This window comes from Catharus ustulatus, chromosome Z (assembly GCF_009819885.2).
Source record: "Catharus ustulatus isolate bCatUst1 chromosome Z, bCatUst1.pri.v2, whole genome shotgun sequence".
Taxonomy (NCBI): Eukaryota; Metazoa; Chordata; class Aves; order Passeriformes; family Turdidae; genus Catharus; species Catharus ustulatus.
In genome coordinates, this window is record NC_046262.2 from 27531903 (window position 1) to 27543918 (window position 12016).

General features: G+C 42.6%; 1 protein-coding gene across 1 annotated transcript in view; it reads right to left on the bottom strand.

Moving 5' to 3' along the window:
- The window catches only part of PUM3 (pumilio RNA binding family member 3), an 83173-nt gene that overhangs the window by 845 nt on the left and 70312 nt on the right, over positions 1 to 12016 (bottom strand). The gene's annotated exons all lie outside the window — the stretch shown is intronic.

Genomic DNA, 12016 nt, shown 5'->3' on the forward strand with positions numbered 1-12016 from the left:
AATAGACTGTCAAGGAAGAGAAGTATTAAAGCAGTATTAATTTAAAAAAGAAATCAAAGGAAATATGATTCCTTTAGGTAATGGGTAGTAACTCTTAAAGACCATACCAAAGATCTTATCAGCATTTAACTGAAACCAATTTTAAATATAATTTAAAATCAAGATAATTGATATTACCTGGTATATACAGCCATTAGGGACACAATCCTGACATCTTAGCTCACCCTCAGGAGTACCTTATGTCTTAAAATTACTGTGTCTTCTTGCACAGCTGGAGGGGATTTCTCATGTGTCTAAACTCATCCTGACACTTAAGTAATAAATAAAACCAACAAAAATTAAATGGAATTGTAGTTTTTTGTATTACTTCAAAGAATATGAGGAATAATTTTTTTACCTAAGAGCAGTCATACAAATTTAGAAACAGTAATCTGAATAACAGATCTGAAAGAAAAATTATTTTATTGATAAATCATATGCAAAGACTTTAAAGAAAAAAGATGTAATGAAAAGGATCAACAGTAACAGCGTACTGATACGACCTATGGCTGTTACTCAGCAGTGCTACTGCTGCAAGGCATCTTGATGGCAGAGATGCATTTCAAAACTCTTGAACTCTCACGTTGTGTCTGTGCTGCCCTGGTGAATGCAAATGGCTGCATTAAGATCTCAGGGCCACATGGGACACAATGGTGTGAAGCTCATGCTGGGACAGCTGAGGGTGAAAATGTTCATTAATTTTGACACATCTATGCGAATTGTGTCAAGCATGGGGATATTTTTCCTTTCAGTGGTGGGAAGGCAATTAGTAACCAACTTGCTCTTCTCATTCTCTACCTCCAGACAAACGTATCATAAGCCCATCTGTCATTTTGTTCTTTAGGAATGACAGTCAGAACACTGTGTGCTGATCAGCTCTGTTAAAAGCTAAACCATGTCTTTAAGGCACAGCTGAGCTCTGGGAGTTCAATGTAATAGATGTTTGCTGTTCTGGACTGCACACAATGCAGCAGCACAATCCTGGCACTAACTGAGAAGAATAGCTGCTTTTCTTTGGCTCTAGGGAATTTGCATAGCCCTTCTGCACAGCAACAACAGAACAAGAAGCTTCCAGGAACCACAGGAAATCTCTGACTGTGGTTCAGTGAGGTGATAAGTTACAAGCATGTAAAAACATGACTATGCTTTATTTTCAACATGCAAATTGAGATAGACCCATTAAAAAGATTTAAAATCGGGTGATTACTGAATTTTCCAAAATACAGGACACTGTAAACCAATTTCTCTGCTGAAGGAATTCATATTTGCATGACCATGCAGATGGGACACAGATATTCAGCCTTGCATGGCAGGCTCAGCAGCTTCTGGTCACCTACAGAAATCCAGAGCCTGAGCACTAACTGCTGAGATTGGATTTTGTCACAGCCTCAGATCTGACAAAGATCACTAGTCTCATTTTCCACCCCATTTGCATCATCTGCAGGACCTATTCAAGTAGACATTTTTGAAGACATGTAATGAAATAGATTTTCTACACCAAACACAAGAAGAAGACAAAGGAGTCTTGTCTTTTAATCAGGAGTCAAAATTGAACATCCTTGGCAAATGCTTTATCTGTTCATTGAGATTTCAATGCACAAATCAGTACTGCCCTAACTGTTCAAATGCAGCTTGAAGAGGGTCTCTTGCACCCCTCTAGTTTAATCTGTTCCACTTTGCACCAGGTCAATAATGGTCCAAAAGTAAAAGGAAGACAATAGAGTTTGGTGTTTCCAGCACTTAGCTGGGTGGAAAGGAGGGTATCACAGACTCTGCTTCAATGAAGAGCTATGAAAGTACCCTGACCAACCAGCAAAGTCTTCCAAAACACCCAGTCTCCTCTGACCCAAGCAATCTTTAATTGAGGACTTTAGTTTAGAAGGAATCCACAGTCTTCACACACTACAGCCACATGAAGGTAAAACTCTCACTTAAGAGTACCTCACAGACTAATGGCAAGGGGCTAAAACACTGCCAGACACAGAGTGATTTCTGTCCCTTCAGAAGCACATTGTCATCAGTACCAAAAGATCCCATTTGGGTGCTGTGAGCACCAAGGCCATCACACTTGGGGCACCTCAGCTTACCTAGCAGCTGCTCCACTCTTTTTTCTCAATGCACTTTGCTCCCTCATCCCTCATGCAGCCCCACCATCTCACAGACGGCAGCTTTGGTACCACCTTGACTACTCTGTGCACTGACTCGGCACACAGATGTGACTCTTTGGGGGACTGGGGATAGATCCTCACTTGGCTCATGACCAAGCTCAGTGCCACGAGCTCTGACTAGTACCAGAGCTGGCACAAGGTATGTATTAGAAATGTGCAGTCCAGAGGACACATCTCCGGCAGTGAAACACTAAGCATAAGGCTACACAAAATTGCTGCGTCTTGTTTTGCAATACCTGTCACCCCTACTCTGCTGCACTGAGGAGGTGAGTTAGGAGCTTAGTGGAGTAAAGCACTTTCCAGAAAATCAGAAGTTAGTGCTTGGTAGGTTTTTTTCCCCATAGATTTGTAATTTTCTTCTCTGGATTATCTTACGCAGTTTTCAGCCTTTGGCTTGACTATTCTTATTTTAGGGGTGAGAAGCATAAGTCTGTGCATTTCAATAGCAAAGATTATGCTTAAATTTGAGGTGCCAGTATAGGAGCCAGACAGTGCCTGGATTGCTCAAGGCTCTGTCAATACCACCACTTTCTACACTACCCTGTATAGACAAAAACTAGCAAGATCCTCCCACAAATTCTCTTCTGCTCCTACCATACAAAATGGACCTCCAGCCAGCTGAGAGAAAGGAAAAAGTTCATATTACCACAAACTTTTGAGAACCTGCAGAAGGCTGTGCAAACTTGTATCAGCTGGTTTTGAAAGAAGATGAAGCTTTTTTGCCTTTTTATTTTTTTTTAATTTTACACAATGTTTCCCTCAGCAGACTCAGTTAATTTATTGTGCCACATCCAACAGCATCACTGTCCCAAAATTACTCAAAGGAAATAATCAAGGGGTAGACATGATGACATCCAAAAACAACACAGCAAAGTCATTATTGTCTTGGTTACTTGCATTCCACAGGGCTTTGGCAATCAGAAGGTTTTGAAATAACACATCAAGGGAAAACATGCTTAAACCCAACAAAGATGGGCAATACTATTAAAGATAAAGTAGACAGTCTTGTTTTATGAGATGCTAATTTGGCATAACTAAGGTTTTGGGGAAACAGGGTGGAGAATTCTCAAACCACTGAGAAATTAGAAATCTCTCTAAATATGGCCATGCTAAAGTCTTCTATTTTAACTAATTGCATATACTAATGAGACCCAGAGGGAAAAGAAAAATACATTCTATCATTATGTTTCATGGTGTATCTGTAAAACAAAGAAAACAGTTTATCTGGATGGTCTGGCTTCATTTTAGGAGAACCAAGCATTGTTTCTTGTACTTATTTTAGTCCTTGGAATTACTGGGGGGAAAGGGGATGAAGAAGAAAAAACAAAAGTAAAAGTAAAAAGGGAAATAATAAAAAAGAAAGAAAAGAGTTGTTTTTTTGTTTTTGTTTTTTTTTAATATGGGTGGGGGTAGTACAAATGTAGAGTCTGTCCTAACATGAGACAGTGGAAAGAATTCCAGTTAAAATATGCTCCTGCACAAACCCTGTCTTAGAAGAACATCACTTTTTCAATGCAGTTCAGGAGCTGTTTGCTTTTCTCATTCAGAAAGACAAAACTTGAAGGGGTAGCTACAGTACGCCACAGATTAATAGGCATCTAGTACTATTCCCAGGTTTCTAAGGGAAATAACAATATTCAGTCTTTAAATATTGTAAGTAAACTAAGCGAAATTTTAAAAACAGCAACTAGAAACACTTCAAGGTTTTTTATTAAATATAATTACTATCAAAAGACTAAGAAATAAAAATCATCTTCTGCTTCAAAAAATAGCTTCAACTGTTTAGACCATTTGGGTTTTATGTCATGCAAAAGTAGGCTTATCTACTATTACAAAACTTTCATTGATTTCTTTGTTCAGTAGTATAAAAATTATGTACATGCTTTTTGACTGTAATCCAGTCCTTTATCTAGGACAAAAATAGGGAAAGGTCAGAGGTAGAAGTTTTTTTACGTACTTATCTAATTTAATGGAAACATGCTGAGAAAAATTTAAGCTTTCTACAAGTCCTGAGATAGAGATTATCAAAGTTTTTAAATAAAACCTGTCAGTGACTAGTTCTACTCTAAAAATTTAATCTGTACTGCCATTCAAATTCCTGAAATTTATAAGTAGAAGAATTTGACATAATTAATAACTAGATAAGCAAGTACCATACTTTAAAGCCAGTCTTTTGCCATCACTTAATATCTGTTCTTCAAGCCACCATGTTCACTTTTTCCTTCACCAATTTTGACAGGAGCAACAATGACAACATACGACAATGAACAACACAACAAAAAAGCAAAAAAAAACCCCAAGCAGTATGTTCCAGAAGTTCAGGAAAACTCAGGAAATCACAGGCAGGTTGTGATGGGGGACCTTTTTAGGGCAGGACAAAGTGGCTGGGTTGGTCCCCTTGTGGGAAGAACAGCTCCTGGCATGGAACATTGTTCACTGCTGCCACTCAGAGGTTACAGGTTGCCAGCCTCCCCTTTTCCTTAACAATTTCTGGTGCCTGCTACCTGCCATGTTAGCCAGCTGTGCTTGCATCTTCCTAAGGGAGTCTACCAGAAGGCCTGAGGTCTTGTCATTAGGGGTGGAGTGTTTACAGTAATGTAAAAGTTCAACCATTTTAAATTCAGCTGTAGAGAAATAATTCAGACATATCTCAAACATCTTTAATTGGTAGAGTCTGGTTTTTTTACTGTCCACTATCAAGACATAGAATTTGAAAGAGGCTCTAAACGTAAATATTTTTACCTGTTTAGATAAACAGGAAAAAACTCAAAAAATTTAACATGCCTATATACAAAAATAGGTGGCATAAATTTGTAATACAGCCTCAGAAAGGATTTCAAATGTAAGAACCACTGCCTTGAAAACTGGTGCTATCACCATGCCGTGAAGATGACTTCACTGCAAGTGTTGTGGCAGCTAATGGTCTTCCTCTCACCACAGCCTGGGAGCAGAAACTTTAACAACCACAACATACTGAACCAATTCTCATACTATCTTACTATTCTCCCCAGAAAATGTTTTCTAAGAGATGCTTATAATTTAGTCTATCATTAAAATAACAAACTCTGGTTTGTTTCTTTCTTTTACAGTAATTTCATGACCATAAGGTGCACCAGACTATAAGGCGCATGCCCCGGGAGTCGGCAAATTTTGCAACTTTGTAGATCACATAAGGCGCACCGGACTGTAAGGTGCACTTTTTTTTTGCAGCGAGGAGCTGCGCCGCGTGCAACAAAGTAACAAATTAGTAACAGGGGCTGTTCGTGGTCCAGCGTGGCTCAGGGCTGCTATGGTGCGGCTGCAGCTCGCACTTCTGAGTTGGCTCGGGGTGGTCACCGGCTCCCTCCCTCCCTCCCTCCCTCCCTCCCCGCGCGGCAGCTGGGGCTGCCCGCCTCCCTCCCCACATGCTGCCCCTGCCTCACCACCCTGCTCCTGCTGGGCTGGGGCCACCGGCTCCCTGTCTACCCTCCCCGCTCCTGCTGGGCTGGGGCTGCCGTCTTCCTGCCTCCCTGCCCTCCCCTGCCTCCTCACCCTGCCCCTCTCCCCACCCTGCTCCTGCTGGGTTGGGGCCGCTGGCTCCCTGCCCCCCACGCAGTTCGGCACTCCCGCGGCGCCACCCCCGCTCACAGCTCCCACTTCCACGTTGGAAAATTTTGCAACTTTGTCCATCATATAAGGCGCACTGGACTATAAGGCGCACTTATGGGTTTGGGGGAAAATTTTAGTCAAAAGGGTGGGCCTTATAGTCGTAAAATTACTGTAGGTTTTTTTTTGGTTTTTTTGGGGTTTTTTTTGTGGTGGTGGTGGTGATGGTTGGCTGTTTCGGATCAGTTTTCTTTCTTTTCCCAGAAGTATCTTATTTGTATCTGCTTTGCAAACAGATGAAAAGTTTTTGATGACTTTTTAATTCAATGCTTATAGCACCTGCTTGTCTATGTCTGTATACCCAGAGGTCCTGTAGGCTCCCTTCTCTGTTCATTTTACTTTTGGTATTAAATTCTAATAAAAGATGTAATCCATTTAGACACATTCTAGTTAGAGCACAGACCAACAGGACACCTGAATGGAAAGTAGAACCAGCTGTGGGGAAGACAGTGGAAATCAGAAAATCAGTAGATTTTTGCACTGTGTAAAGCATAAGTGCACTTGTAAGGCACATTCTAATTGAAAGATACATAAATCCAGCAATTAAAACCATTCCATGACAGCAGATGACAAGATGGTTAAATCCACTTCAACCAGCATAGCCCTTAACAAAACTTTAATACAACTACTGCAAGAGGAAAATCACAAAGGTATATGATGTTTAGTTGGGATATGCAAGGAATTACTGCTGATAAATCTGTTTAACTCACATGTTTTCTGTTTTTTTCAGCCATCAGTGACTTTCCCTTCCCTCAATCCCTCCAGGCAGAACAGTGTGTAACACCCTACTGGCTATTTTGATGCTACAGTAAAATGGGTTACACGTGCTGTATACATTTACAAATTATGTCAAGGGAAATTTGAACTGCTGAAATTTAGAGTTGCGGGAATGAGAGAAAAGGTGGAGGACTCACTATGATAGATTAATTAGTGTTTCTTACACAGCAATGATTTCCAGAAATATCTGTTGCTCTTTTATTAGATGGTTAACACAAGCTATTTACTATTTATAGATCTTTGAAAAGGTTTCACATCTGAAAAGTACAGGATCTTAAAAGAAGACACAGAAAACCATAGAATGGCCTTTAAACAACAAAAAACTTACAAAAAGAGGGAAAAAAGTGCAATTTACACAACAGTGAACATAAGAGAGCAACTCAAAGCAATAGTTTTAAACCCTAAGCAGAAAACGAGGAAACCGATGGATGAATGATATGGTTATAGGTAAATGAACTCTGGTGTTTTCACAAAGCAGCTAAGCAATGTGATATGCACTGAGGCGAAATGGATGGATTTTGGCAGTGATCTTGCACTGGATAATGCCAAATGTTAAATGGGCAGTACAGATTAACGACGTAAGAAATTTAAAAGTCCCCACTTTTAATATTTGATTAATACAATTTAATTTTTTAGACATAACACAAGAGTAAAGAGAACTCATGGTAGAATGCCATAAATAACAAGTGGTGTGCCCGTGTGGATATGGCCTTGTGTTCACTCTGACAGTCTACAAGCCAACTAGACAAGAGATGGACAGGACTAAGCAAGAAAGTCTCAAAGCTTATGGGTCACTATCTGCAATGTGTATACTGTCCCCAAACATTCCTCCATTTTTTTCAGCTAATCACTCTGCATTTTCTGCTGATCCCACTTTTTCCTCAGTTCTGCACTCAGAAACAAACACAGCCATTGTGTACAGTAATTTCACGACCATAAGGCGCACCGGACTATAAGGCGTACTTTTTTTTTTGCAGCGAGATTCTGCCCCCAGCTCCCTCCGCGCGGTTGCTGGACAAGGCCCTGCCTCAACCCGGCAGCCATTGGCCCCTGGGCCCGCCTGTACCCGGCAGGATGGGTGCCTCGGGCCCCCAGGCCTGCCTGTACCCGGTGGGGCCGGGGCATGGCCGCCGCTGCTCCGTGCTGCCTCTCCGGGGCCAGGCTGTGGCTGCCGCCCCTCTGTGCCGCCTCTCAGGGGCCAGGCTGTGGCCGCCGCCCCTCCGTGCCCCCTCCAGGGGGCAGGGGCGTGCCTGTGGAAGGGCCATCCCGCCTCCAGGGGCCGGGCTATGCCTGTGGAGGGGCCGCCCCGCCTACACGGGGCTGGGCTATACCTCTGGAGGGGCCATCCTGCCTGCACAGGGCCAGGGGGTGCCTGTAGAGGGGCCGCCCCGCCTCCAGGGGCCGGGCTATGCCTGTAGAGGGGCGTCCTGCCTGCACGGGGCCGGGGTATGCCTCTGGAGGGGCCGTCCCACCTCCACGGGGCCAGGGCGTGCCTCTGGAGGGGCCATCCCACCTGCACGGGGCTGGGCTATGCCTCTGGAGGGGCTGTCCTGCCTGCACAGGCCGGAGGATGCCTGTGGGGGGGTCTCCCCGCCTGCACGGGGCTGGGGGGTGCCTGTGGAGGGGCGGCTCCACCTGCACAGGGCCAGGGTGTGCCCGCCGCTGCTCCGCCCCGCCTCCATCTGGCAGCCGCAGCCCTGCCGGCTCCCCCCGAGGCTCGCAGCTCTCACTTCTGGGTAGGCAAATCTTTGAACTTTGTTCATCAGATAAGGCGCACCGGACTATAAGGCGCACTTCTGGGTTCCGGGAAAAATTTTAGTCAAAAGGGTGCGCCTTATAGTCGTGAAATTACTGTACTTTTTTGCTTTAGAAGATAAGGCAAGTTGGTGGAATCAGTGGGAAAGTAAAACTTTGCTTGCTCTTGGTAGATCTTGTTGTCAGCAGCAAAGGGGAAGGGTGATTTTTCTGCACCTTACACCAAGAGCTACCAAGGTGCAACTGCACCCATCTGCATGCCCCTATTTCCAAGGTAATGGAAAATACACTGTTACACAGTAATATACATCAATATCAAGGAAATGGGTCTTCTGTCTTCTAAGAACAAAAAATAAAAAAACAATCATTACCACCTTTTCTGTCTCAGCACTCACAATGGTGGTTCACCTTCCAACTTCTGCTAAGTAAGGTGTGAGTTGTTGGCTGATCACAAGGGACAGGCATTTCACCTCAGGAAAATGGCTTTAAAACAAATGCCCTGTAACTGCAGGCAAAGCTTTTCTTCTGAGCAAGTAGCAGACAAAAAAAATTTACTTGCAGCCTGTGCACTTCTATTGTTTTCTTGGCAATAAAATTTACTATAAGCTGTATTAAGATGCTGGCAATGATTTGAGCACTTTGGATAACCTGAAGTAGGCAAAAAAATACATACCAAACAAAATAAGCAGAATATACTTTTAAAAACCCCCGAATCAAGGAAAAAAACCACTACTATTACAGAATCTTCCAAAAATTTACTTCTCTGCCTTCACACAGCCACAGAGAATCATGGCAGACTGGGACAGATATGGCACTTCATCTAATCAAATTCTTCACTGGTTAAAACCAGGTAACTCCTTGCAGTAACTTAAGCCATTGAAACCATCTTTCATACGCCACATAACTTGCTTTTCCTCTCTTTCCATTTAGGTTATTTCAGAATTTGTTTTCAATTGACATTAAAGACACACCTTAACAGTAAAAATTATGTTCCATCTCTGGCAAGAAAACAGTGGTAACTATGCATAACCTTAACTGATGTTTGTTTAATGAAAACAGGCATTTCTCAGCCTGTGGTAAGGAAAACTAACACCTAGTCACTACAAATTACTGCACACAACTTAAAATAAATGATGTATACAGACTCGAAAATGCAAACAAACTGTCTGGTACACATCCAGCTAAAGCAACTGTAATTAAAGCACACAATCAAAGCATCAGATCAGATTCATGTAAGCACACATTCTTACACGGCTTTTTGCTGTTCAGTTTATTAGCATCTTCTATAGCTACGACTTACTTTCATTCCTCCCTGTAATCCTCTTGATTGGAAGTATGTCTGTGCCAGATTGTAAGTATTAGTTCCCCTTAATAACCCAAAAATCGAGAAGGGTTGTACCAGATTTTTTTCCTTCTCCCTGTTTTATTTTACCATTAATTATTCAGTCACAAATCTGTTGCATACTTCATTCAGGTTGGCTTTTTGGCAGTAACTGAGACTTCTTTATAAACAGTTCACTACAATTCAAATTCATTATCTGCTGCTAATTAAACCGATCTGTTTTACTGTTACAAAAGAAAATCCTGTTACAGAAGCTAATGAGATCCAATCTTCAGTAACTGAGAGTATGTTTACAAGCAGGAACACTTAATGCCACTGCCAATCAGATGCTGGAATTAAGTACATTTTCTACATTTAAGTCTAAATAGTTTAAGCAGTGAAATGCACTGTTTCATCTTTATAAAAAATCTCTTGCTTTTCACTGATCCTGTCTGGGGGCAGTATTTGTTAGCTCACAAAAAACCACAAAATATTCAAATAGGCAAATTCATAATAAAAAATAAATCGTAAACCAAATTGTAATTTGTAGTTTACTTAGGCTACTTTGGGCAGTACATAAATGCTATAGTTATGAAAATAGTTTCCAATATTGTTTGTTTATTTGCATCTGTTGATTTACTGACACTTTGCTGACTGTGCTCTCCTCTAATTCCACCTAAGCTTATGAGTAGGTGTAAATATTCAAAGGTTAATCCCAATTAGACCTGCTTGGCCCTGGCATTAAGGTTCTTGCTTGTAAACACATCCTCTTAGTTACTGACGACTGCAGTTTGCCTGTATCTGTAACACAATTCTCCTTTGTGACAATAAACCAGATTGTTTTAATTAGCAACAGATAGTGAATTTCAACGCTTGCAAAACTATTATTAAGAATTCTAAGTTACTGCCAAAAAAGCAAACCTGAATAAAATATGCAAGAGATTGATGCTGAATAATTACAAAAGTACAGAATCACAGAATTAATCAGTCTGGAAGGGACCACAGTGGGTCATTTGGTCCAACCTACTTGCTGAAGCAAGGTCATCCTAAAGCACTTCAGTCCAGGATAGTGACCAGAGTTCTGGAATGCCCCCACTGAAAGAAGACTCCACAACCCCTCTGTGCAACCTGTTCCACTGCACAAAAAAACTCTCCCTCATGTTCTGGTGGAACTTCCGTTCAGCAGTTTCCACCCTTTGCCTCTTGTCCTATTGCTCAGCACCAAGAAGAGCCTGACTCCATCCTCCTGGCACCCTGCCTTAGGACACTCACAGGCATTGATGAGGTCGTTACTCAAGTGATTTCAAGGCTGAGCAGGCCCAGTTTCCCCAGTCTTTCCTCACTGGAGAGATGCTCCAATTCCAAGATAACTTGGTAGCTCCAATAAGTGCTATAGCAAAATAGGGAGGATTAAAAAATCCCCTTCTCAATTTTCAGGTTACTGAGGGTAATAATCTAATGTTTAGAACCTGGCACGGACATACAGGAGCAATGAAATTAAGTCATAGCTAGAGAAGGTGCTGATAAACTGAACAGCAAACAGCCATGTAAGAACGTGTGCTTCCATGAATCTGATGCTTTGTTTGTTTTAACATCAAGGCCATACAGGTGCTCCCCAAAGAACCAGAGTACAGTAATTTCACGAATACAAGCCGCAGCAATTAGACAAAAATTTTGGTGGAAACCCGGAAGTGCGGCTAATATTTGGGTGCGGCTAATTTATGAACAAAAATGTGATATCTGCCCTTACCTAGTATCATACCAGTCCAGTCCCGAGCTGAAACAGTTTGAAATCCATGGTTTCCCGTTGTTCCGACGAGGAACCAATCAGAGAACAGCTTATTGCCTGCCTGTGGATGGCGGCGTTACTGAGGGGTGGGGGCTGTTATCGGGGTGAGTTACCTCGGCGAGTTACCTCGGCAGTTCGATAAAAGTGTGTGATATTTCTCTGTACTTTTTAAAGTGTTTTCAGTCTTGTGCGGCTGCGGGGCTGGCTGGGCTCGCAGGGAGAGGGCTGGGGGAGCCGCTCAGCCCGCAGGGAGAGGGCTAGAGCGGCCGCTCGGCCCGCGGGGCTGTGAGGGCTACAGCAGCCGCTCCTGTGCCAGCACGGAGATGTGGCTCTGCTCGGAGTTCAGCTGCCTGCCCGCGCGGCTGAGCGGCTGTTTAAAGGCAACGCAGATCCATTGGGAATGCTCGCAAAATGACCACACTATTGTTCCTGTCTTTTTCGGCTTGTAAATAAAGGGTGTGTCTTTTTTCACTTGGAAACAATGTTTCCGAGGTCCGAAGTAAGCCAGTAAGCCAGTAAGCC